The sequence below is a fragment of the Oryctolagus cuniculus genome, chromosome 1 (assembly GCF_051225735.1).
Source record: "Oryctolagus cuniculus isolate XC-2025 breed Fujian yellow rabbit chromosome 1, ASM5122573v1, whole genome shotgun sequence".
NCBI classification, from domain to species: Eukaryota; Metazoa; Chordata; class Mammalia; order Lagomorpha; family Leporidae; genus Oryctolagus; species Oryctolagus cuniculus.
The window spans coordinates 204,673,043-204,694,604 of record NC_142867.1 but is presented as its reverse complement, the minus strand read 5'-3'; the positions used below and the strand labels follow the sequence as shown (position 1 = coordinate 204,694,604).

The 21,562-nt window shown below is 42.1% G+C and overlaps 1 long non-coding RNA gene across 1 annotated transcript; it reads left to right on the top strand.

Moving 5' to 3' along the window:
- Positions 1-766: 766 nt before the first annotated feature.
- Positions 767-20,274, top strand: LOC149128831 (uncharacterized). Its single transcript, XR_016224526.1, has 4 exons — positions 767-832; positions 15,276-15,411; positions 15,600-15,724; positions 16,396-20,274. It is a non-coding gene; the product is annotated as an uncharacterized LOC149128831 (long non-coding RNA).
- The last annotated feature ends 1,288 nt before the right edge of the window (positions 20,275-21,562 follow it).

Genomic DNA, 21,562 nt, shown 5'->3' with positions numbered 1-21,562 from the left:
ATCGACTCCATTAGTCTTGGATACAAACTACACCAAAATAATGGGATCTGGTTCCACATGAGAACAAAATTACAGAGCTAAAAAAAAAAAAATGCTTTTCCCATTACTATCAACTACTAAAGAATTCTGCAGGAGAGATGCACTAAAATGAATTAGTTATACAACTGTTACTCTTTCATTAAAATGATTTAATAGTTCTACAAATGTCATGGCATTAGCATTTTATGCAAAGCTATAAAACAGTAGCAAGTAAAAATATCTCAGCACTTTTGGACTATGTTTATGAGACTACACGGTCACTTTGTGATATGAAGTGGCAACATCACTAAGATAAATACTGCTTGCTGGCCACTTTTATTTTGGGCAGGAGGCCATTAAGTGAATGAGGCTGCCGAATTCATCTTTCACTTGGAGGAGATTCAACAATCCATTGACACCAACTAACTCATCCTATGATGTCTCTAAGAAGAAGATATGCTCTCTGAAGTACATACTTCCTTAAGAAATTATCTAATTGTATATTTTTATAATGTTTAATCTGCTTCTGTCAGAGCAATCTAAAGATTTATTTACAGGCAGGTGATAAGCAGACATTACTTGTCAAAAGTCTAAAAACCAACTATTCTAGAAAGATAAAGGTACACATAGGTGCTGGGTCTGTTGACTATGGCCAATCCTTTTGATATGGGATAAGGCAAGTAGCTAGATTAAGTTTATGAGCTGGAAGCCACACCTCCCCTGCTCCATGTAATCTTATCCACCCACCTGTCAATCAGATGATCCCTTCCCCAGGAAGTATCTCCCATTACCCAGGCCCTGGGAGTGGTACCAGGTAAGCACTTCTCTTTCTAATAGCATAAGAAACACACACTCTCCACGTGAACCCAGAGCAAGTAGGATATGAAAAATCTCTCTTTTCCTTTCCTGGCCCACTCTCCTGAACAAGTGTGTGTAAGTGTGTGTGTGTGTGTGTGTGTGTTCCTCACTTTGTAAACAAACTTTATGACATTGCATGTTGTGTTTGTGCCTGCATTTAGAATGCTTCTCTAAGTGGCAAGAGCCTGGAATAGGAATTTAGGCCAACCCAGTCAACAACACTTTGGATCTCAGAATAAACATTAGATGTTTTCTGTCCTCTACAGAGTATGGTAGGAATTGAAATTGTTTATTTTTGATGTTTCTAAAAATATTATTTAAATATTGATAAGAATTAACAACACACTTAGGCAGGACAGTAACCCACAAGATTGTACAAAGTTTGAATTATTAGTTGGCTGTCAGCCAGTTGCTAAAGTTCAGTAGTAACTAGTGCCTAGTGGTGCAGTTGGCATTCAGATGAAAACTAAAGACATGGATTGACATAATTTGAGTATAAATGAATCATATTTAAATGGCTAACACTTTTGGTAGTTTTTCACGAGACATGTAAGAAACTGGTTAGCAAAAATAAATGGGAAACAGAATAAGTATTCTCTGTTCTGTGTTATTGGTCTCTTTTACAAATAAGAGATATTTAAAAAGTTTGTGGAAAGTGGGATTTTAAGGTAATGCAAAAATGTCAAACTTTTTGAAGCCTCCTCACACGTCCTAGGTTTGATTCATGTGTTCAGTGGCGTGTAGCACAGAGGAGGCAGGATGATGTGGTGAGGAAACACCAAATTTGAAATAAGAAGATCCGTGTTAACATTCCAGTTTGACCTTAGGAAATTATATAGCTCATCTATAAAACTAGGGCGCTGGACTGGATGGTGTGGACAAGGAGATTACTCAGCCATCACAAATAGTGCTAGGCCACTAGTGGCTTGCCCAGCAATTATCAGTAGCAGTCAGAGGGTATAGAAAAGCTTCTTTGTGGCTCTTCCACATCTGTCTAATTGGATTTATGTGAACATTTTATCACACTGGATTAGAAATGGGCCTTTCCAGCCCCTGTATGATCTCACTTCAGTAATAAGCTAATTCCATTTATAGTATTAAATTCCTAAATAGCATGTTAGTCATGTCACTTTTAAAAATTCTATCTTATAATTACAATTATGAACTACCACCAATACATCTGCTCTCCTTGGAGATCCAAGATGGCTGAATAGGATGCAGCCACACTAACGTAAGCTGCTCTGGGATACGAAAAGAACAAAGGGAGGAATACATTTCCAAAGGTCCCACCGAAATTTCTGGTGAAGAAGTGAAAAACAACAACGCAGGCCCCATGGGACAAGAGGAGAGAGCACAGAGCCTCTGCAGCCAGCCAAACCACTGCAAGCCGCCATCTTACCATGTCAAGGTCGGAAGAAACTGCCGCGTGCCCTGCTGCTCACGGTCTCAGCTGAGCGGGTGTTCCACAGTCATCCGCTGACTTTTACTCCATCCTCGAGAGCTAACTGGGGCCTGAGCAACTGCTGAGCTTACAGCAGGGAGGCCGCATTGCTTTCTTTTCCTCCCCTGCCCTACCAGCAGAGAGCACCCACCATACTTGGCAGCAAAAAGCTGTGCACTGCCCCTCTGTTCTGCTTCTACCAGCATCATAGTCAGAGTCAGGGCAATGTGAGGGGCAAAGGGTAGGTCCCCTGTATCCTGCAACTCTGGGAATTTTGAAGCATTAGTCCCAGAGCTACATTCATACACTGGAGGATTTCACCTAAGCTGCTGGGGGCTAACACCAGAAGCAGCCCATAAAAAAATCCATTCCCACCCTGGGAGATCTGGGTATGGACCCCACTCTGCCCCGCAACAGCAGGACTGTAACAACACATTCTAAATTTTTCAGTGCCACTAGAATCCACCCAGTGGACATAAGGAGGATGCATTCCAATTCTCCACTCATACTCTCTACAGTAAGATATTCCGTATGCATTGTAGTCACCCTGTAGGACTGAAACAGGGTTCATTTCATATCCTCTAGTCCTAGGATTAGGGCTGTTGGTATTAGAAGCCACAGCATCAGTTGGACTCTCTTAGCAGGACCCAAGGAAGGGTCCATCTGTATCACACAGTCCTAGAGCCACAGCAATTGGTGCCACAAGCCCCAGCATCACTCAGGCTTGCTAATAGGACAAGGGGGCAGCCAGCCCTACCCTACTCAGCACTAAGAACAAGACCCTGGTTATCATATTTGCCAGAGAGACTGACACTGAACTCCCTGTGGGCCAAAGGTACAAACCCAAGAAACTCTTATTCATCTCAAAGCCACACTTCTATCCCTGTGAACTGCAGCAGACTAGATCACTATGTCACTTGTAGACAGCTGACATTGATTAAAACAAAAGAAATCACTCCTAGGCTCACTTAGAAATAAAGCCAAAGCAACAAGCCAAGTGATAGTATGCATTCCAGCTGAACCATAAACCCTTTTCCAGTAAATCCTATTGCATAATAAGAAGGGACAAGCACACCAGATGGGCAGATGTCAACAGAGGGACACAGGAGACATGAAGAAGTAAGGTAGCATTTTGCCTCCAAAAGAACACAATAATCCTCCAGAATTAGATCCTGGACTGAAGGAAATCTATGAAATGACAGATATATAATTCAAAATAATGATTGTAAGGAAACTCAATGACATGCAAGAGAATACATATTAAAGAAATGAGGAAACCAATAAGTGACATGAATGAAAATATTATTAAAGAGACAGAACTCATTAAGAAGAACCAAATAGAAATTTTGCTGGTGAAATCTTCAATCAGTGAAATAAAAAATATGATTGAGAGCTTTAACAGCAGAATAGACCAAGTGGAAGAAAGAATTTCTGATCTCAATGACAAGAATTTTGAAATAACCCAGACAAAAATAAAGAGAAAAGAATTTAAAAGAATGAAGAAAGTCTACACAAAATGGGAAACCATTGAATAACCAAATATTCATATTATAAGCATTCCTGTAGGAGAAGAACAGTAAAATGGCATTGAAAACCCACTAAACTAAATAACTGAAAATTTCCCAGGTCTTGAAAAAGAGACATGTACATCCAGATAAACGAAGCTCAAAGAACCGCAAGCAGAGCCAACTGAAAAAGATCTTCTCCAAGGCACATTGCTGTCAAATTGAAAAAGTTAGATAAAGAAAGAATCCTAAAGACAGTAAGGGAAAAGGATCAAGTCACATATAAAGGAAAATAAATTAGGATAACTTCAGATTTCTCAGTGGAAATCTTACAGGCCAGAAGAGACTGGGATGATATAATCAAAGTCTTAAAGGAAAAAAACCTTCAGACCAAGAATATATATCCAGGGAAACTATCCTTTAAATGTGAAGTAGAAATAAAGTATTTTTCAGATAAACAAAAACAGAGAATTCACCACCACCAGCCCAGCTTTTGAAGAAATTCTGAAGGGTGTCCTGCATTAGAACTAAACATGAAACACATGTCTCCACCAAATTCACTGACAGAGCAGGTAGAATTATTGGGCAATCAACAAAATGACAGGTCTTAGATCTTATTTATCAATACTAACCTTGAATGTAAATGGATTAAATTCACCAACCAAAAGACTTAGTTTGGTTGGATGGATAAAATAACCATGACCCCACTCTATGCTACCTATAAGAAATTCACTTCACAAACAAAGATATACCAGGAAAATGGAAACCAAAAATGAGCAGGCATAGCTATCCTGATATCAGATAAATAGACCTTTAAAAAAAAACTGTAAAAAGAGATAAAGAAAGTCATTATATTTTGATAAAAGTTAAATTCAACAAGAAAGACAAAATGATCATAAATACATATGCACCCAAAATAAGACCACCCAGACATATACAGCAAATACTATTAGACCTGAAGGGAGAGAAATATCCCAATACAATAGTGGATGACTTCAACACCCCACTCTCCTAAATGGTCAGGTCATCCAGACAAAAAAAATCAATAAAGATACATCAGAATTGAAACATACTACTAGCCGGCGCCGTGGCTCAATAGGCTAATCCTCCACCTAGTGGTGCTGGCACACCAGGTTCTAGTCCCGGTTGGGGCACCGGATTCTGTCCCGGTTGCCCCTCTTCCAGGCTAGCTCTCTGCTGTGGCCAGGGAAGGCAGTGGAGGATGGCCCAAGTGCTAAGGCCCTGCACCCCATGGGAGACCAGGAGAAGCACCTGGCTCCTGTCTTCTGATCAGCGTGGTGCGCCGGCCGCAGCGCGCCAGCCGTGGCAGCCATTGGAGGGTGAACCAACGGCAAAAAGGAAGACCTTTCTCTCTGTCTCTCTCTCACTATCCACTCTGCCTGTCAAAAAAAAAAAAAAAAAAAAAAGAGAGAAAAAGAAACATACTACTGAACACATGGACCTAACAGACGTATACCCAACAGCTACAGAATATACATTCTTCTCATCAGCACATGGAACATTTTTTAGGATAGACCACATATTTGACCACAAATCAAATCTCAGCAAATTTTAAGATTGTACTGTGTATCTTCTCAGACTATAAAAGAATAAAACTAGAAATCAACAACTAGAAGAACAGTAGAACACTCATGAATACTTGCTATATAAACAACATGTTACTGAATGATCAATGACTCATTGAAGAAATTAAAAATGAAATCAAAAATGTTCTTGAAATAAATGAAAGTACAATATATCAAACCTGTGGAATACAGCAAAATCAATATTAAGAGGCAAGTTTATAGCATTAAGTACTTATGTTTTAAACTGAGAAAGATCTCAAATTAAAGATCTATTGAGGAAGCTGGCGCTGCGGCTCAATAGGCTAATCCTCCGCCTTGCAGCGCCAGCACACCAGGTTCTAGTCCCAGTCAGGGTGCCAGATTCTGTCCCGGTTGCCCCTCTTCCAGGCCAGCTCTCTGCTGTGGCCAGGGAAGGCAGTGGAGGATGGCCCAAGTGTTTGGGCCCTGTACCCCATGGGAAACCAGGAAAAGCACTTGGCTCCTGCCTTCGGATCAGCACGGTGTGCCGGCTGCAGCGGCCATTGGAGGGTGAACCAACGGCAAAAGGAAGACCTTTCTCTCTGTCTCTCTCTCTCACTATCCACTCTGCCTGTCAAAAAAAAAAAAAAAAAAAAAAAAGATCTTATGAGGGGCTTGCACTGTGGTATAGAGGGTTAAGTTTTTTTTTTTTTTTAAGATGTATTTATTTATTTGAAAGGCAGAGTCACAGAGAGGCAGAGGCAGAGAAAGAGAGAGAGGTCTTCCATCTACTAGCCCACTCCCCAGATAACCACAATGTCCAGAGCTGTGCCAATCAGAAGCCAGAAGCCAGGAGCCTCCTCCCAGTCTTCCACGTGGGTGCAGGGTCAAGGACCCAGGCCATCTTCCACCACTTTCCCAGGCCATAGAAGAGAGCTGGATTGAAAGTGGAGCAGCTGGGACTCAAACCATATGGGATGCTGGCACCAAGGCAGTGACTACACCATAGCGCCAGCCCCACTACCATAGTTTTTAATTATCTGCGATTACTTCAACATAAGCTGTATGTGAGTGAAATGGTCATTTTTCCATTCAATTATTGTTTATAGCCACTGTTCATATTGCCAGTAAATGAGGGTCTTTTTGCTTTTTTCTCCTTAAATTTCTTCTTTTTTTATTTTAAATATTTTATTTATTTATTTGACAGAGTTACAGACAGTGAGAGGGAGAGACAGAAAGGTCTTCCTTCCATTGGTTCACCCGCCAAATGGCCGCTATGGCTGGTGCTATGTGGATCCGAAGCCAGGAGCCAGGTGCTTCTTCCTGGTCTCCCACGTGGGTGCAGGGGCCCAAACACTTGGGCCATCCTCCACTGCCCTCCAGGGCCACAGTAGAGAGCTGGCCTGGAAGAGGGGCAACCGGGACAGAATCCGGCGACCATATGGGATGCCGGCGCCACAGGCAGAGGATTAACCTAGTATACCACGGCGCCGGCCCCCTCCTTAAACTTCTTATTTGGTGAAGTATTCAGCCTTTTTACCATAATGTAATTTTAAAATATATTATCTCAAAAACTAAAAAAAAAAAAAAAAAAAAGGCAAGGGATAAGGAAGAAGAGTAGGAGGAAAAGGAGGAGGGAAGGCGGAAGAACATATCATATTCTTAGAACTGTATCTACAAAGCACATAGAATCTGTTAAAAACTAATGAAAATTAAAAAGGGGGAATTAAAATAGCCAAATAAATAAGGGTGGACTGAAATAGGTAAATAAACTCTCCTCATCTTTAAAAGAAGAAAAATGGCAACAGGAAATGGAGACACACTGAAGGGGTCCTAACTGTGGGACCCTCAGTTATTACTGGTTGCTTTCATGGGAATCCTTCCCACTCTTAGATGAACACAGGAAACCTTGTTGCCTTGTCAAAAAAAAAAAAAAGATTCAAGTGCCAATTAAACATATTTTCAATGTCTAAATGTCTAAGGATAATATAATCCCTGATCTCAAAAAGTCTCCAATCAGAAAAGTGAAGATAAAAATGAAAATCAGCAAAGCATGACGCTCAAGACAGACCTCATAAGAATCTATCTATCGAACTAGACCCATATCTAGACTCACAGATTATAAGACAGTAGATCTGGGGTGGGTTTAGCCATCTGCATCTTTAACAACACCCATGTAGGTGATTCTAATGCACATGATCATAAAGACCCGGCACTAAGAAATGCCAGCGGACAAGGGCTCAGGCTCTGGAGTTTCATGGCCTGGATTAGACTCCAAGATCCAATGTTTTCCCCATGTAGAACCAAATGCTATCTCACTGGACTTCAATGTTCTCATCTTTATATTGGAAATAGCAGTCCCTACATGTTAGGTGGTTATAAGAGTGGTACCCAGAAGACACTCTTACTCAAAGTTGTTCTGGTTATTGTTAGCATTATTAATATCAAAATACTTGAATCTGACCAAGAGCTAATTGGCCTGAAATTGCTCCTGAAATTCTACAAATAAAAAGTGAGCTCTGGATAAGAGTAGCAAAATATTTAAGGGGGAAGAAGTTGAATTCAATTTTAAAAATCATTGAAAGGGTTGTATGATAAAAAAAAAAAAAGAAGAAGAAATTTGGGGCAGAGGAGACAAAAGAGAAAATGATCAAGGAAGGCAAGAATGAAGGCTGCACAAGATAGCCCAAGTACAGTACTTGGGCCTTTTCACCAATGTGGCAGACCCAGATAGAATACTGGACTCCTGGCTTCAGCCATTGTGGCCATTTGGGGAGTGAACCATTGGGTGGAATCTCTCTCTCTCTCTCTTTCTCTCCCACCCTTCCTCCCTCCAACCCACTCTTAATCACTCTGCTTTTCAAATAAGTAAATACATCTTTTTTAAAAAATAACATTAAAGGATGCTCCTACTGAAGGTGAGTATGAATCAGGGAGAAGCAACATTAGAGACTCCATAAACCTGGTCTTTCCACCTCATTTTTGGAAATGCCTATTTTAAAAGGCAGCTACGTTAGAGACAGGCCATCACATTAAGAAGCAGAATCTATAAAGATCAATCCATGGCAACTCTTCCTATTACAAAAGTAATCCCTTTGTACAAGATAATTTATCACAAAACCTTAACTGACTGGGTTAGCAGATTTAAGATGCACCTCAAATTTACTAAAGATAAATCATTCACTTCTCTTAAGAAGGACTACGAAGGGCTACCTTACTCACTAGAACAATCCCGGACGCTAGCACCGTTCCAAGAACATGATAGTAGCTTTCTAAACAATGGTGGCTCATTCAAACAATCATCTACACTGTTAGGATATGAAACAGTATATCCATTTTAAAAAGTTTTTTTTCTTATAAAAACTACCACATCAATTTACAAGTATGGGGGCCGGCACTGTGGTGTAGTGGATAAAGCCACTGCCTGCAGTACCAGCATCCCATATGGGTGCCAGTTTGAGTCCTGGCTGCTCCACTCCTGATCCTGCTCCCTGCTATGACCTGGGAAAGCAGAAGATGGTACAAGTCATTGGGCCCCTGCACCCACATGGGAGACCCGGAAGAAGCTCCTGGCTCCTGTTTTCGGATCGGCACAGCTCCAGCTTTTGCAGCTAGCCAGGGAGTGAACCATCAGATGAGATGGAAGACCTCTCTCTCTCTCTCTCTCTCTCTCTCTCTCTCTCTGCCTCTCCTCTCTCTGTACAACTCAGACTTTCAAATACATAAATAAATCTTGCAAAAAAAATTCACAAGTATGCTCCACATTCCCAGGTGAAGATACTTCTTTAAAAACACAACCAAATCCATTGTTTTTTATGTAGTACTGGGTGTCCTTAACAATATAGGCAGCAATAAATAAAACTTTTTCATATTTCAATAGTTAAACTGGATAATCCAATGGAAAATGTACTGAACTCTCATTTGACTTCATAGTATCTGAGTAACTTCATTCAGTTCATAATGTAGCTGTTGATGGAAAAAGCACAATGCACTAATATACTAAAAATCTATTTCGTTCTAAGGTCTGTTTATACAGTTGCTTACAGGTTACCTGATAGTTGCAAACTGATCCTCCAGGAAACATAAATGTCTCAAAACCATCAGAATATCAGAATAGAAGCATTCCCAAACTCATCCCCGTTGCTTATTAATTTCTTCTCTGATTTTATACATTTCAACTTCTCTTTGTTTTGGGAAAATAATAATAATGGAGCATATGCAAGAGTTCATCCTTTTCCTTTGACACCTCAAAAGTTGCCTTCAGGGGCCAGCGCTGTGGCGTTACAGATTAACCCCCACCTGCAGTGCCAGCATCCCATATGGGTGCTGGTTCAAGTCCCAGCTGCTCCACTTCCGATCTAGCTCCGTGCTAATGCTCCTGGAAAAGCAACAGAGGACTGCCCAAGTCTTTAGGCCCCTGCACCCTGTGGGAGACCTGGAGGAAGCTTCTGGCTCCTACCTTAAGCCTGGCCCAGCCGCAGTCATTATAGCCATTTCGGGAGTGAACCAAAATATGGAAGATCTATCTCTCTCTCTCTCTGTAACTTTCAAAATAAGTAAAATAAAAGTCAATTTTTAAAAAAGTTGCCTTCAAAATTAATTCACTATCATGACACTCAAAACATATGGGCCAGGGGCCAGTGCTGTGGTGCAGCGGGTTAAAGCCCTGGCCTGAAGTGCCGGCATCCTATATGGGAGCTAGTTCTAGTCCTGGCTGCTCCTCTTCCGATCCAGCTCTCTGCTAATGCCTGAGAAAGCAGTAGAAGATGGACTAAGTCCTTGGGCCCCTGCACCCACTTGGGAGAACTGGAAGAAGCTTTTGGCATCAGATTGGCGCAGCTCTGGTCATTGCAGCCATCTGGAGAGTGAACCAGCAGATGGAAGACCTCTCTGTCTCTACCTCTCTCTATAACTCTGTCCTTCAAATAAATAATAAAATAAATCTTAAAAAAAAAATGGGCCAAAAGTCCATGAATGTTCCCATATCACTTTTCTATAGACAGAGTAGCTGCATTTATCATTACAAATTGCAAATTATATGTTAGCTATGGGATTCCATCCCTAAGGAATCAGTAACCTGGAGGAAATGTTCATATTGATCACTAAAATAATCACTACAATAGAAAAAAAAATGAAAACTTATCTGAGCTGATATATTTTTATGAGTACTAGCCACACAAAGTAATAACCCAAGGAAAATATTGAACTAACACAAGTTGTATTTTGATGAAAATATTTCTTTGCTCTCAATAGCATTCATTTCCATTTTGGGGGACTGGGAATAAAATGATTAACTGAATCTTTACATCACAAATAGGACCCCTGCTAATGCTTCAAGGGAAGCAATCAGCAGGTCTGATCCAATTGCCTCCTAGAGAATAAGAGAGAAGCGTTTGTCCTGTTGAAAACAATGAATGTATTCACTTTTGTACTGGCTTGATGGGGAGCCTGTGCTACCCAGTTCATTAATTTCTTTTATTACCTTCTTTCGGTACTCTCCCAACCAAATCAAGCCACTAGTGGGAGAGCCACTGAAACAGAAGCAGTTTTTATGGTCACACCTGCCTAACGTCTCCATTTTCATGCATAGGTAATTAATAGTGTTCTCTTCCAAAAACTCAAACTTCCAGTAACACAGAGCATAGTACTGAGAGCTCTGATTAGTACTTCAGAATGCGCCAAGTCTGAGTTTCTGTTTCAGCTAATACATGGCTTAGTTTTGCCGCCGTTTGCATAATAAATCTCTCTGAGCCTTGGTTTCTTTATCAATGAACAAATAATATACCAATCAGAATATTGATAAAAGGGTTGGCATTAAGGTACAGCAAGTTAAGCCTGGGTTCTATACCAGCCTCCAGCTACTGATTCCAACTTCTTCCTAAAGCAGTGGTGATGGCTCAAGTAGTTAGGTTCCTGGCACCCAAATGAGAGATGTGGATTGAGTTCTTAGCTCCCACCTTGAGCCCTGGAGTGAACAGCAAATAGGAACGCATATTCTCTATCTATTTATCTATCCATCCATCTCAAAATAAAATTAAAAATTTTTGTTAAGGGGCTGGCATTGTGGCACAGTGGGATAAAGTCACAGCCTGCAGCACTGGCATCTCATATGGGCACCAGTTCCAGTCCTGGCTGCTCCACATCCAATGTCTAACTCCCTACTAATGCGCCTTGAAAAACAGTGGAGGATGGCCCAAGTCCTTGGGCCTCTGCAACAAGATGAGAGACCCAGAAGAAGTTCCTGACTCCTGGCTTCAGCCTGGTCCAGCCCTAGCTGGCCCAGCCCATTTGGGGAGTGAACCAGCAGATGGAAGATCTCTCTGTCTCTCCTTCTTTCTCTCCATAACCCTGCCATCAAATAAGTAAATAAAATTTAAAAAATTATTTAAAGGGTAGAGCTCATGACAAGTGGTCTTATCATTAAAAAAAAAAAGGAGAAGTAAAGGAAATGATTGGGAATGGTGTCACAGAGCAGCAGGTTAAACCATCACCTGTAGCACTGGTGTTTCATTTCAGAGCACTGGGTCAAGTCTCAGCTGCTCTGCTTCCAATACTGCTCCATGCAGATACACCTGGGAAAGCTGCAGCAGGTGGCCTGAGTGTTTGGTCCTTGCCTCCCATATGGGAGACCTGATGGAGTTCTGGGTTCCTAGCTGCAGCCTGGAACAGCCCAAACAACTGCAGCCATTTGGGGAGGGAACCAGCAAATGGAATCTCTCTCTCTACCCCCTCTCTCCCTCCCTCCCTCTCTCCCTCCCTCCCTCCGTTTCACTCTGCCTTTCAAATAAATAACTAAAAATCTTTAAAAATACAATGGAATGTTTGGAGATGATGGATATGTTTATAATCTTGATTGCAGTGATGGGTTCACAGGTGTGTGCACATGTCCAAACTCACCTAATGATATAAGTCAAGTATGTGCAGCTTTTTGAATATCAATTTTGCCTCAGTAAAGCTGTCTTGAAAAAAAGAAATAGAAACACTTCGAAGGCCTCTCGAGCCCAACTTTGAAGAAGTATGTGGTGATTAGTAGAAAGCTCTGGAGGCCCCCTTACTGCTTTATCTAACTGGAAGGAGCCCACCTCCTTTTTCTTTACGTGCCTCACTCAATTCTCCCTTCACAACTCAACTTGTTCACCTTCCTCTCTAGGAAGTCCTCCCTCAACCACTCTCTCATGTGCTCTTTTAGCACCCGGCTCATACTTAACACTTTCATTCAGTTTAACTTCCTCCCTGGGACCATGTCTTCTTGTCCTTGTATCCTCAGCACCTACCGACCACACTGTCCAACACAGAGCATGTGCCCAATAACAACTTCCAACTGACTGGTAGATAGCAGCCTCAGAGCAAGGGTAATGCAGTCAAATTCTGACTCTACCCCTTCCCTGTGGGCCTTTTCTAACACAGTGATGCCAGGGGCCCACATTAGGCATGCTCTCTCATCAAGGAATACACAGAATGTTGAAACAAAATACCAAGACAGACAGTGATTACACCTGCTCTTGTAGTAATAGCATCTGCCAGCTGCTTTTCAGTATAGGCAAAAGCAGAGTAGCACCTTGAACTGGAAATCATTTGAATTGTCTCTCCTTTGAAGAATGAGCATGCACACTTGCTATGGCAGAAGATGAGAAGAAAAGCATGTGTGCCCTACCCATATCAGAGCTTTTTCAATACCCACTGCTGAGTCTAACTGGTTTCTGGGAAGATGGTACACTAGTTTGTTAACTGCATATTCCAGGAGAAAGGGTCTGATTTCCCCACCCCAAAATTCTCCCTGATTCAGAATCAGGAAGACCTATAAGTGTAGACCAGTGTAAGCCAGAATAATGTCTAAAGGAAAGGAAAGTCCTCTGGAACAAAATTTCCTGAAAAATGGGGTAATCTAAGCTTGTTAACCAAGTTCGCAGAGCTAAGATTTGGGAGTCAGGAAGCCTGGTAATAGCACAATGCATAATAATACAGGAAGCCTCTCAGGACCCAGCCATCCTAGCACAATGTGTATTTAGAAGATGTCTGAGCATACACTAAGGGGTCTTGGTATGATCTCGGAACTCCAGTGGCCTTGGAGCCCAAGGTGAGGCACCACAGTGGTCTTTACAGGAAGCTGGAGCATCATCTTACTGCAGAGGGCAACATCAGCATCCACAGGACCCAGTTTCAACAGCAGGGCGATGAGCTCATATAGAACAGCTATCAAACTTCCCATTTCCCTTTCATTCCAGTACATAGAAGAAGAATAACCCTCCCCTCCAAAGTGGACAGAGGAAGCCTTCTGGGTTCTTAGAAATGTTTAAAGGAAATAGAGGCCTCGAGGTAATCATGGCATCCTCCTAACAAGGTTGGTGAGGGATTAAACACCTAATTTGACAAAGTAAACATGGTATAACCACATTTGTACCCTAAATTAATAAAGTAACTTGTGTTGCAAGTGCTGATGCAAAAGTCTGATCCACACAACCCAAATGGAAAGGAGCAAACCTTTATTAGAAAGCCTGTGCTGACAGGAAACAGATAGAAACCTCTCAGAAGCATGGAACTACCACCTTCTGAACCCGCTCCTTTAGTTTATTACATACTATTTTAGATTTCCAGATAAGGTAAAAACTGCGTCTTGTCCCATTCCTGTTGCCAATTAATTTCAATTACAAAAAAGAAAAATTGGGGGGCAGGAGCTGTGGCACAGGTTAATCCTCCACCTGCGGTGCCAGCATCCCTTATGGGCACTGGTTCTAGTCCGGCTGCTCCTCTTCTAACCCAGCTCTCTGCTGTGGCCTGGGAAAGCAGTGGAAGATGGCCCAAATGTTTGGGCCCCTGCACCCACGTGGGAGACCCAGAAGAAGCTCGTGACTCCTGGCTTCAGATCAGTGCAGCTCTGGCCATTATGGCCATTAGGAGAGTGAACCAGCAGATGGAAGTCCTTTCTCTCTGCCTCTCCCTCTTACTGTTTGTTACTCTATTTCTCAAATAAATAAATAAAATATTAAATAAAATATTTTTTTAAAAATAAGGGCCGGCACTGTGGCGCACTGGGTTAATGCCCTGGCCTGAAGCACCAGCATCCCAAATTATCATTCAGAGATTATGAATTACCTAATGTATAAATGGTAATTGTCAGGGCCAGTGTTGTGGCATGACAAGTAAAGCCTCCACCTGCTATGCCGGCATCCCATAGAGGTACCAGTTCCATCCTGGATGCTCCACTTCCAACACAGCTCCATCCTAATGCACCTGGGAAAGCAGCAGAAGATGGGCCAAGTTCTTGGGCCACATGGGAGACCTGGAGGAATCTCCTGCTCCTGCCTTCAGAGTGGCCCAGCCCTGCCTATTGCGGTCTTTTAGGGAGTGAACCAACAGGTGGAAGATTTCTCTCTGTCTCTCCTCTCCCTGTCTGTAACTCTGCCTATAAAATTAATAAATAAAATCCTTTTTTAAAAAGATAATTGGCCGGCGCCACGGCTCACTAGGCTAATCCTCCGCCTTGCGGTGCCAGCACACCAGGTTCTAGTCCCGGTTGGGGTGCCGGATTCTGTCCCAGTTGCCCCTCTTCCAGGCCAGCTCTCTGCTGTGGCAAGGGAGTACAGTAGAGGACGGCCCAAGTACTTGGGCCCTGCACCCCATGGGAGACCAGGAAAAGCACCTGGCTCCTGCCATCGGATCAGCGCAGTGCGCCAGTCGCAGCACGCCGACTGTGGCGCCCATTGGAGGGTGAACCAACAGCAAAGGAAGACCTTTCTATCTCTCTCTCTCTCACTGTCCACTCTGCCTGTCAAAAAATAAAAAATAAAAATAAATTTAAAAAGATAATTGCCTCACAATATTAATGTAAAATCCCAATTTACAACAAAGAACAGCAAGTGGGGAGAGGGGTGAGAAGGTAAAATTATCTGAAGTTCTTGTTTTTCACAGGCAACACTGGGCTCGAGTTGGTGCCTGCTAACTCAGAAGAGTCTGAGTTGCTCTCCTCTTTCCAACCCCAAGTCTGAGTCACTGTGTTGACAGCTTGAAATTGGCTGATACAGAAGTATTTACACTGTGCAAACCAGTAAGTACTACAAATAAGGCTTGTTCTTTTCCAGAGTATAATCAACAGGTACTTTTTCACTTGTATTTTTATATTGCAGTAAAATACACCTACATAAAATTTACTATTTTAAGCATTGTTATGGTGCAATTCAATGACATTAAGTACATTAACAATATTGTATGACCATCGCCAATATCTATTTCCAGAATGTTTTCATCACCTCAGACAGAAACTTCATCCACTACAATGCTCCATTTCCCTCCCCCTCCACTGCCTGGTAACCCTGTGCTATCTTCTGCCTCTGTGAATGTGGCTACTCCATACTCCTCATGTAAGTAGAATCATACTACAGTTGTCCTTTTACATCTGGCACGTTTCACTTAACATAATATTTTCCAGGTTTACCAACATTGTAGCCTTATAAGAATTCCCTTCCTTTTTGAGACTGATATTCCATTTTGCATATACATACCACATTTTATTTAGCCACTAACCTGTTAATGGAAGTAGATATTTCCTTAATGTTTCTTGGTAAATGGAAAAAATAGACTTAAACAATTTTATGTAAGTGAGCAAAAAATCAGAAAAATGTTTTAAAAACACTGCTAATAGAACATGTGCATCCTCGGTTACTTAGAAAATAAAAGATAAAAAATTTATACAGGAACATGTTATAATGTATTATAAGCTACTACCAGGGCAGTGAGTCCTATTCCCCTCACTGACATGGTCAAGGTGCCCCAGTATGTTGTACTGTAAGCTATTATTGATAGTTTTGGCACAGGAATTGGTAACCAAATCAATACAAACACATCGAGTTCCTGTGTGATTCCAGGCACTGTGCTTGGTACAGTCACACCTATCATCTCATTAATCCTCATGAAATAGTCTCCACATTAAAAAGCTAGTATGTACTCTTTGAACCAGCACTATATACATCAATATTTAAACTTTTTAGTGATACCAATGAATTGCTTTCTTCCTGTTGCTTATCTATTCTAGCTTGGATAAACAACAATCAAGAGGATATACATATCTAAACTGTTTCTACATTCTCATGGTAGAGAAACCAGGCTATCAGAGGCAGGTAGATGAAAATGAAAAAAGAGATCTTCAAGCAATTTTCGCAGCCAAGGGATCTTCATATTCATTTCATGACTACTCAAGAAGACTGCAATTGTTTCTGCTTTCCAGAGAAGGAAAAAGGCTTAAAGTGGTCAAGTTACTTACCAATCAAAAGGCCACAAAGTAGAGGCAGTTTCATAAGGGACTGAAAATCCAGTGTCTTACAGAATCAGGTTACCAGATGAACTCAAAGTTGTGGGCCGTAAGCAGCTATCATGCTGCTACATGGCTTCCTCATGCCCATGGCCATGAGGAGGGGGCTGCAATGGGAGTTCAATTTCCTGAATATGCTCAGTTAGAAATAGGATTTATAGAGAGGAGTGTGTGGCAGACCTTATACTCCAACTAGTCCCCCAACTTTTCTCTCAAATCAAGCCAAACAAAAAAGGTGCCAGACAGTGGTTCTCAACATTGACTACTCGTTGAACTCACCAGAGTAGCTCTTAAAAAGCACTGCCAGGATCAGGCATTGTGCCACTGTGGGATAACGCACTGCTTGGGATGCCTGCATCCTGTATCAGAGTGCTCATTCAAGTCCTGGCTACTCTTCTGATCCAGCTCCCTGCTAAGGTACCTGGGAAGCAGGAGATTATGGCTCAAGTACTTGAGTTCCTGCCCTCCCCCCAACATGGGAGATCCAGATGGCTTCAGCCTGGCTCACCCCTGGCTGTGGCCACCATTCGGGGAGTGAACCCCAAATGAAAGACTGGTGTCAGTGGATGAAAGATTGCTGCCATTCAGCCTTTAAATGATGTTTAAAAAAAAAAAACACTGGCACCCAAGTCACCCCAAGCCAACTGCAGAGAATCTGTGGGAGTGTGGCCAGGATTGAGAGCACAAAAGCACAATTTGCAGCGAGGAACTGCAAAGTTGCATGTTTCTTCATCAGATAGGAAGGGGTTACTTCTTCCCCTGTAGCCTTTCCTGCGCTTTTCACTCCAGGAGCAAAAGGCTGGAGGGGACAAGCAATAAATGAAAGGACACACAGATGGTCCATAAACTGAGCATCACACGGAAAAGCAAAGCATTGCAGGCAACTCCAAGGAAAGCTCTTCAGCCAGCATTAAACCAGTGATTCAAATCTAACATGGAAATTGGCTAAACCCTCCACTGGTTTAATTTCTTCTGAGCAATTCCTTCTGCTGCTTTTGACTTGGTTTTCTCTCTAGAAGTGATCCCTGTGGATTGTGACAAACAAGCTTATTCTGCTTGACTCACTGCTGCTAACACACCAAGATGACTCAGCCTCAGTGGGATTATTCAGAGGGTTCCCAATCTTTCAATGGCAGCAAACCAATAAAATGTTGGGACACAATATCAAGAAGATGCTGTTAATAATATATTGTCATCCCACACATGTAGGGATGAGAGCTCTGAATAAACCAGGGCATTCTTGAACTTTGATTTCAGCTGAGTGTCAATGCTAATTAGCCAAGGAATTTTTTTCCCTTCTCAAAATAAACATACAGACAAGTTCATGGAAAAGGTGAGATGTAAGAAACAGGTCCTCATCTGAGCTCTGTGCTCTTTGAGAAGGCAATAAAGGAAAGTGAGACAGCAACTACTGGACCCTGTGTGAACTCCCTGCTGAAAAAAATAGAAGTTTCTATGAGAAGTTTTGGCCAAGCCTCAGTGAGTTGTGTGATGCTATTTCCTTCTGAAGTGTTACCAGATGAGGCATCCATTATGGGATGAATTGTGTCCCCCCCAAAACGTATTGGATTCCTAACCCTCAGTACCTGAGAATGTGACATTATTTGGAAATAGGGCTTTTACAGATGACTAAGTTAAAATGAGGTGAATTAAACTAGGTCCCAACCCAATATGACAGGTATCTCCATAAAATGAAGAAGTTTGGACACAGAGTCAGACATTCACAGAGGGTGTACGTGTGAAGACACAGGGAGAACCCCATCTACTCCCCCAAGGAATGCCCAAGGCTGCTGAAAGCTTAGAGAGAACCTAGAACAGACCCTTCCCTCACAGTCCTTGGAAGAATCAACCTTGCTTACACCCTGATCCCAGACTTTGCCTCCAGGACTGCAAGAAAGTACATTTCTAGTGCCTAAGACACTCAGTGTTTTGTACCTTATGATGGCAGCCACAGGAAACTAATAGAGGTCCAAAGAAAGAATTGGCTTAAAGCCTGGTGGACAGCTCAAAACCAGACCACAAATTAAAAGTCTTCAGTAAAGAGAGGCAACCAAAGGGTAATGCCAAAGAAGACACGTACCAAACAGAGCTTAAGAAAGTCAAAAGGGAACAGGACCTTGGGGCAATCTCAAAGCCACAGAGATTAGGTTCATTTAACCAACATGGATTTGGCAAACGCCATGGTCCAGGCACTGTCCTAGATCCTGAAGATATGAAGACGAATGAGTCACAGATGCTGCCCATTAGACAATTGCTGGTATAGTGTGCTAAGAGAGAGGTAAGCAGGGTGCTTTGGGAGCACAAAAGGAGCTGCTCACAGAGCAACCTGGGGATTTGGGGAAGACTTCTTGGAGAAGGAAACAGCCAAGTTCATTATGAAGGATGAAAAACTGGCAGGGTAACCCTAAAGATATCTATTTTTATAAAAAAAACTTTGGGGTTGCTTGGTACTATATTAAAGCAACTAAAACATACATACATACATACATACACACACACACACACACACACACACACACACCCCACTAGAAGTTTGGCACCTCCAGCCTGAAAAAATAATGAGCAAAAGTCACAGCCACATGACAGAGCAGAGGGGGGTAACTGACCCTGGAATATGAGGATGTGAGATCAGGAGAAAGGAATTGAAGCCACCCATGTCCTGTAGAAACTGGATATATTTGTTCATGATGCAGGTGAGACACTCCACACACTGCCATCTTTGGAAACTACTGAAAAAACAGAAAGCACTCTAGGAGCTCATGACAGCCAGTGGGAGCAGAGCCACAGAAATAGGAGTAAAAATTAAAATAATAAGAAGCTCACAGGCTTGTGGCAAGAAATCAAGAAAGAATAATTAATAAAGCAACTAGATTTAGCATCCCTGCTCCATCTATTAATGTTTGGTCCAATCTGCATTTGTGTTTCCGTTATCATCTTGTGTTAATTTGTCATCATTATCACTTACCAATATTCATTTCTTGAAAGCAACCTACCCTGGAAATGATGGCTTCCTACCACAAACAAGCTTCTTCGATGACTCCAGCAAGTGGCAATCTACGGGTTGTGACAGAGACTGGGGGCGTGAGCACTGATGGGCACAGCAACAACCTCCTTTGTACGGCAGAGCTCTGCTAATTGGGTCTAATGGAGGAGACAGAAATTTTCTCCTTCTGTTTCCCTAGTGATATTAATGTATTCATGGGGTTAACAAAAACGCTAACATGGGCCAACTGTGACTAGCTTCCTATATAATATGAAGTCATCTATTTGGAGTCTTACACGAACACTAGTGGTTACTGTTCTTGCGATGGTTTTGTCTATTACTGTGTGTAACATCAGGTTGTTCTTTTATCTTCTAAGGGCCAAAATCAGAGATCATCAATAACCCAACTGACTCAGACTCCTAGTGGTTGCTGAGGACCACAGGGAAGGATATGGACCTGGTTCTCACTCTCCTCTGTGGTCTCTACTGCCCCCTCCTGGTTGAGGAGGAGGCCCAGATCTCCAGCTGCCACTTGGTAGAGGGAAACTACCAAAAGACCAGACAAAATAGGAAGAACTATTATCCATTATTACTTATTATATGCTTTCTTGTTTAACACAACATCTCTGTGTAGTGGATCTTATTATTGTGTGTGTGTGTGTGTGTGTGTGTGTGTATATATATATATATATATATATATATAAAAACAAACCTAGGCCCAAATGGTAACCCTGCCTACCTAGAGCACAGGAATGGCATACCCATGCCAGAGTGTAAGTCCATCTGGCCTACAACTGTTACTACAGACTCGCCAGGAGGCATAATATAGTAAAAGCATACGTACTTAAATGCCAGTCAACTTAGATTTATAGTTTAATTCCCTAACTTAAAAGCTAAGTACCCTAAACAATTGACTTAAATTTTCCAAGCTCAATTTTTCATCTGTAAAATGTGAATCCTAACACCTACCTTGGAAGGTCATTGTGAAGGTGACTAACAAAGTAGGCAAAGCATTGTGATTGCCTGGTAGACATAAGCTGCTATTTGGGGCCAGGTGGAGAAAGGTCAGCCCTTCTGTGGCTCAGCTATTGTTTATTCAGGTCCCCAGCAAGATTGGGTTAAAAAACAAAAAACTAGAAGGCTCAAATAATGATAAAATTGTATTAGTCAGATTTCTGTTACTATAATGAAATACCTGACATGGGCTACTCATAAAGAAAAGGATTTATTTAGACTTGGAGTTTTGGAGGTTCTCAGACCCAGATCAGATAGACTCTATTGTTTCAGCCTCTGGTGAAGTCTTTCCTGCTGGCACAGTTCCCCTGCAGTGCAGAGCATCACATGGCAAGAGGCAGCATAGTTGTCTATATAGTCTCTGATAAAGCAATCAGGACTTAAACATGGGCTTACTCCCTAATGACTCCATCAAATCCCATCACTCCTAAAGGCCCCACTTCTTTTATTTATTTAATTTTTCATTTATATAAATATATTTATATACATTAGATACATTTATATAAACATATGTATATATATGTATATAAATATATATTCAAATTTCATGTATCATACATAGAGTGTTTTTTTTTTTTTTGACAGGCAGAGTGGACAGTGAGAGAGAGAGACAGAGAGAAAGGTCTTCCTTTTGCCGTTGGTTCACCCTCCAATGGCCGCCGCGGCTGGCACGCTGCGGCCGGCGCACTGCGCTGTTCCGGTGGCAGGAGCCAGGAGCCAGGTGCTTTTCCTGGTCTCCCATGGGGTGCAGGGCCCAAGCACCTGGGCCATCCTCCACTGCACTCCCTGGCCACAGCAGAGAGCTGTCCTGGAAGAGGGGCAACCAGGACAGAATCCGGCACCCCAACCGGGACTAGAACCTGGTGTGCCGGCACCGCTAGGCAGAGGATTAGC